This window comes from Aythya marila, assembly GCF_965140915.1.
Source record: "Aythya marila genome assembly, chromosome: 6".
Lineage (NCBI taxonomy): Eukaryota > Metazoa > Chordata > Aves > Anseriformes > Anatidae > Aythya > Aythya marila.
In genome coordinates, this window is record NC_139047.1 from 6,554,951 (window position 1) to 6,559,686 (window position 4,736).

A 4,736-nucleotide genomic window follows, 5' to 3' on the forward strand; every position below is an offset into this window, starting at 1 on the left:
AAGAGTGTTACAGTGGTGTTGGTGCTAAAGGAGGGCATCTGAGAGAGGTGACGGTGTTGCTGCCATGGGAATGGCTTTCATTTATAAGACTTCCTACGAAGCATAAGGGAGAAATGCAGTAGCGCAGAGCAAACAGGGTGCCAAAGTGCCTGGGTTTCCGCTGCCTTGACTACACTTGGACTGGGTAGGGTGAAATATTGCTGTTCTTCTGGCTGTGTTCACCCTGGCCTTGCAGCACGAGCGAAACAAGGCTTTCAGGAAGATGAAGGGGATGCCTGTAGTACAGTGACAGATGTAAGGCGTACTGGGAGGGCAGACATCTTCCCAGGGCCTCCTGTCGGCTCAGAAAGCTCACTTCAGGCTCTGCATCCGTGGAGTGTGGAAACAAACATTTTATTCAGCCAGTAACGTTATCTCCTCTGTGTTCCTTCTGTGAGATTGTACTTAAGGGGGGAGAACCGATAATGAGCGATGTTCACGAGCCAGTGGGCAGGCTGTTCTGGGCTTTGTTTCACCGAAATCCTGCAAGCTGCCATTTTTTGACGTCGCAATAGCATGGCAGCAATTCTGTTTATACAGAATAGACTAAGGAGGCATGGAGTATTTTGAAACTTCTCATGTTTTTTCTGCTCTTTTCTGACCCAGATGAGTTTCCCCTATTCCCGCTGAGTAGCCTGTGCCGTGCTTCTGAGGCTGCCCAGATATTCAATGATGAAAAAGGCAAAATGTCAAACAACTTGAAAGGAAAGCAAGCTGATAGTACAGAATGCAAAAGCATTGATAGCGTGAGATCTGGCATCTGGGTATACGTGCACACACGGACTTGCGTATCTAAGTGCATGCATTGGGTCTGAGGCTGCGTTTGGCCTTTTTCAGCTCTTATAGATCCATAAAGGTACTCATTGCCTGAACAACCCCTTAGTTTACATCTGCGTGCCGTCGCTCCTGGCCCTGAGGGTTTTAAGGAAAAGGAAATCAGGGATCACATTTGTCCCTCCGGGTTTTGAGGGTGCATGAAGAACACACAGAAGTGCTGAGCACTCTCCTCTCTCTCTCTCAGCTATTTATTCTCTCTGGCAAGCTGTATTAACCCAGGCCAGAAAAAAGGCAGATGAGAGCTGTGTGCCAGCCTCTCCTGGCCCCGAGGGATGCTGCTGGCGAGGGGGCGCAGGGCTGCCCACCCCTGGCTGCACTAGGACTTGCTGGCTGCATTTTAACCCTAACCCACAGGAGGTCGGTCTGTCTGTCTGTCTGTTCGGGGCAGCCCAGCAGCTGGGTCAGCAGCGCCGGCCTCCCCGTTGGGCCCGGCTGCCTGCCAGCCCCTGCCAGGGCGGAGGGCAGCACGAGGCCGCTCACAGCGACCCTGAATGCCTCAGGAATTTTCCCATGGCCCTGCGATACCCTTGCAAGTGTCCAGCGAAGGATGAAATCCGCTCCAAAGACTTAAAGTAACAAGCGATTTTACTGTGTTCACAGTTTCTCTGGCATCCTCCAGGGCTGGGCTCTTGGGTGGGGAGGACAAGGAACAGAAAGGTGCAGTGTGGGCAGGGCACAAGATGCATCCAGGCGGTGTTACTGGCTCTGTCTTCTCTTTTCCCCATGCCACGGGTTTGTGTGGCTCCTGCTCAGCCTCGGGAGGGCTGCAGGGAGGTGTCCCCACCTGGGTGTCCCCGCCTGGGTGCTGTGGCACAGGGCTGAAGGAGGCTCTCGGCATGCCCGCACCCAACCTGCCTTCATCAGCTGCCCTCTTAAAAATAGTCTCTGCCCCGTAGGCTGCTCTGCAACCCCCCTGCTAGCTGGAAACCTCTCCCTAGCCTCCAGCTAAAATTTGTCAACAGCCACAGCGTTCCTGTACCCAGCTAGCCTGTGCTTTTAGCTGCCTCGTGCTTACCCTTGTCATCAACCTACCTGCTGCTTCCTTCGCAGGCAGCACCGTCATTGATTTTATGATCAACCTGCCTCTTCCTCCTTTCTTCTGATCATCTTAATAGCCATTTTCTGCTCTCCTGCTTGCAAACACCTGTTTTGAACAGCAGCCGTGAAAGCAGAACACCCTGTTACTTGTCCTTACCCCGTCATCAGCATTTGCTGCATCGTGAAAGGCCTCGGGCGTGGTTGGTGAGTGATGGAAAGGAGGGCGAATGTCCCCTGTCACTAGTAAATCACGCTGCTGGTGGTAATAAGCCTACCTGTTGGGCTGAGTCACTGCTAGATGCTTAACACTTGTTTACAGCCAAGCACCGAGAGGGTTGAGGCAGGAATTGGCAGGCGGGGACTATGTGGCTTGCTGCAGCTTCTTGGTGAGTATTTTGGACGCGGGAGGTGGGTCGGAGAGACCCGGAGGGGAGAGGAGGAGGGAGATGTCACCCTCACTTTCCCCTCTGTGATGATGAGTGGTGACAGGTTCATTTGCAGGGAGGGGTTGGTGAGGAAGCAAAGCTGGGACCGTGCTGTGTCAGAGTGCTCGGTGCTTCTCTCAGGCTCAGCAGCTGCCCCCAGTGCTTCGCCTTTCCCCTCCTGTGCCATAATGCTGCCCTGCCTGCACAGAGAAACCAAAATAAGCAAGGTGAGCTGTTTTTCACTCATGTGAAAGCTTTCAGGAGATGAGAAGCATATTTTCTTTTGCACTTCTGACAGTAAAATCAACAGAGTGCTTCCTGCAGCTCGAGAACCGGCCCAGTGTGCTCATGTTGAGCTTTCCCAGCTGCAAGTTTTGTCTCCTGAATCACATCTGGAGAGAGAACTCCACACCAGGGAGCAGGAGCTCAGCTCTCCTAAAGTCAGCTGAAGCTTTGCCATGGGCTTTCTCTTAAAAACATATCATTTTCTAAGGATTAGAGGTTCGCGTCTGTGTGAAGAAGGAGTTGCAGAAACAACGAGTTGCAAAACCAAACCTGTCGAGGTGCACCTGGGGCAGTGAGCTGGTGAAGGAAGCCTCGTGTTGCTGGCCTCCTCGTGTAGCCTGACCTACCAGGTGTCCCCTGTTTGTCTCCCACAGCAGACGCTGCTGCTGCCTAAAGCCAGCTTTATCCCCGGCTCGTGGTGCCAAGTTCTCTTGAACTCTCCTGCGAAGCATCTGGTTCTGGCTGGTGTCAGGACACGGGGCTCTGCTCTTGCACATCAACACCGGGGGCTGGAATCACTGCAAGGCAAGCATGGAAAAAATGATCCCATCCCGGCTTGCTATCTTTAAATGGCTTTGTAGTGTGAGTCCCCGGCTGCTTAAGCGCTACCAGCCCCTTCGGGTTCAGTGCTGGAGAGCCCGATGCTCAGAATTCAGCCCGAGTCAGGTGTATTTAAGCAGGCATGTTGGTAAACATGCTTTTAAAACAGCCAGGGGGAGGAAAGGGAGTGCTGTGTGCCTTCTGGCAGGAGAGGAGCCTGCGAGAGAGAGGCACAGCTTCGTTTGTGTTGAGCAGCGAGGCTCATGCGAAGAGCAGATGTTTGTTCCTAATGTTCTTCCCAGCGCAGCTGATGAAAGAAAACTCTTCATAATCGTGACCGAAGATATTCTAGTTGTCATCCTTGAGTCATTTTTTCCCTCGTTTCTAATCCCTGTGAGGCTTCGGTCCCTCCCAAAGCAGGAAGTTACCGCTCAGCCCAGGCTCTGGCTAAGATGCGGTGGGCAGCTGGGGCAGCGGCACCAGGAGAGGGACAGGGTGCACGGCACGAGTCACGTCCTGCTGAGGGCTTCGTGTGTAGAGGGTAATCCTGACAGACAGCTTGTTCTCTTCTTCCTTTTCCTAATCACCCTCAAATTCTTTGTCAGAAGGCTTCAGGGCAGTTTTCTAATAAAATTGTTAGTGTGCCTGTTCTTCAGCCTTTTGCCATGTTTGCATGGGATATCCAGGGCAGGTTTCAAGGTGCTCTGCTCAGCAGCCCTGTAGTTAATTCATAATGTTACCCCTGCCCACATCCATAAGGTGTCTCTGCAGCATACCCTCCATAAAATCTCCCTGGCACCCTTATTTTAGTTATTTTGTGCAAAAAAAAATATATTTTGCTTATACAATTACCCTTGCGTAATTCTGCCGTGAAGAAACGTAAGAGAAGAATTAGGGTTCTGCTTTAGGGGTGGAATGAAAACAAAATGAGACGCAACAGGATCGAGTCCAGGGCTAATGGCGGGGTGCCTGGGAGCTCGCTACTGTGTGCAACAGCTTTTGCTGTGACTCTCGTTAGCGCTCTGATTCACTGCTGTAGCTGCCATAATATTAGCGGCGAGCTGTCCAAGTCTGGATTAGATCACTGCTGTGTGAGGAGCCGCCTGCTCAAACGGCGCAGTTGTTCCAGACCCCAAAGAGCTTACAGGTCTACAAAGAGACGTGGAGGTGTGAGCAGCAGGCTGGTAAGACTGTGTTTGCCAGTGTAATTACTGGCTTAGAGACCCCATAGCTGACGCTGGGAAATCAGTTCTCACGTGATGCAGTTCACCTGGGACGTATCAGCACGAAAGCACGTTCGTTATGCAGCTGACGTGGGACCTAGTACTCTTTCACTTGTTTTGTTTTGGTTTTGACTTAAAATCGAGTGTATTATGAGTTACAAAATCCACGCTGCTGGCTTCATTTTCAGTCTGTCTCTGCTGCTTCGCATGTTTTCCACTGGGAATATTTTTCTGATACAGCAGCAGAGCAGTTACTAGTGCAGCCCTTGTAGCAAATGGGCAAACCAGTTCAGCTCCATTGTAAACTGCTCCAAATGTTGGTCTTGAAATGGAATCAGATGCTACCCTT